This window comes from Echinops telfairi, unplaced genomic scaffold, assembly GCF_000313985.2.
Source record: "Echinops telfairi isolate 266 unplaced genomic scaffold, ASM31398v2 ScPeMD7_10;HRSCAF=50, whole genome shotgun sequence".
Lineage (NCBI taxonomy): Eukaryota > Metazoa > Chordata > Mammalia > Afrosoricida > Tenrecidae > Echinops > Echinops telfairi.
Genome location: NW_022103907.1, coordinates 2,027,901 through 2,029,100, shown reverse-complemented (window position 1 = coordinate 2,029,100; position 1,200 = coordinate 2,027,901). Strand labels below are relative to the sequence as shown.

Below are 1,200 nucleotides of genomic sequence, written 5' to 3'. Positions count from 1 at the left end.
TGGAACATCCATCCCCAGGCATGAGTACCAACAGTGGAACATCCATCCCCAGGCAGGAGCACCAACGGAGGAGCTGGAATGCAGTCCACGGTACAGCCACCCCAAACTTTCTGCCATCAAGTGGAGTTGGACTCCCAGCGACCCCAGAGGACTGAGTAGAAGTGCCTCAGTGGGTTTCGAGACTGGACATAATCTGCACAGAGGCAGAGAGCCTCCTCCTGCTCCCAAGTCCACCCACTAACCAACAAGGGATTGGAGAGCTACCCTTCACTTACTGTTATTTATCAGAACACCCTCGAACAGCAGTTAATTATGAAAATAACAGTCGGTGAAGGATAAATCTCTGATTCCTCTTTAGCGATGTGAAATCCCTGTTTAGTGCCTGCATAGGCGTGTATGTGTATTCTGACCAAGTTAAAGGTATGGAGTTTATTTAGTTTCAACAGAAAAATGAGTCTTGAACTGACAGCTCAGCCCCAGGAGACATGCTCCACCAGGTGGAGGTCCAGCAGGCGTTTCCATAAGCAAGGGAGGCCGAGGCAGAGGACCCACACCCAACCAACAAAGCACCTTCCAAAGATGCTGACATGCATAGGAGTCAGTGGACAGAGCTCACCCAAACATGCGAACTTCCGTATTCAGAAAGGATTTACTGAAGGTCTGACCGTGAGCTTCCAAACAAGCGGGCTAAAATGCGGCTGTGTGCCCAATGAGGTCGAAGGAGACTGAAATGTCACACAGGAGGAGAGAGAGCTGGCGGAAAGCGCCTGAACCTCTCCCGGTCTTTTTAAGGAGGCACTTTTCCCCAAGGTAATTCATGTATATCGCTGTCATTGAGAGCATGCGCAGCAGAAGAGACGCCAGCTCGACACCTGCCTGCAGTGGAGTGGCGTGACACTGATGACAGTTTTGGTCCTCTGGCACTGTTCCTCCCCCAGTAACCTAAGCTCACTGCCCCTAAGTGTCCTCTCTGATCTTTGGGACCACTGCTGCCCGCTCGATCCCATGGAGGTAATGCCTGACAGAGCACCACGCGTGAGGCCAACATTCTTGAGTAAATGAAGCTATTCTTGGGTTGAAAGACTTCTGGGGATATGTTTGATTTTTGAGATTTTTGAGATTTTTTTTTTTAGATCAATTTTGAGATTCAAGGTTTAAAGATTATCTCAGGGCAATATTTTGTGTGTGTGTGTGGGGGGG

The 1,200-nt window shown here is 49.4% G+C and overlaps 1 protein-coding gene across 1 annotated transcript in view; it reads left to right on the top strand.

Moving 5' to 3' along the window:
• The window catches only part of ALK (ALK receptor tyrosine kinase), a 689,240-nt gene that overhangs the window by 591,475 nt on the left and 96,565 nt on the right, over window positions 1-1,200 (top strand). The gene's annotated exons all lie outside the window — the stretch shown is intronic.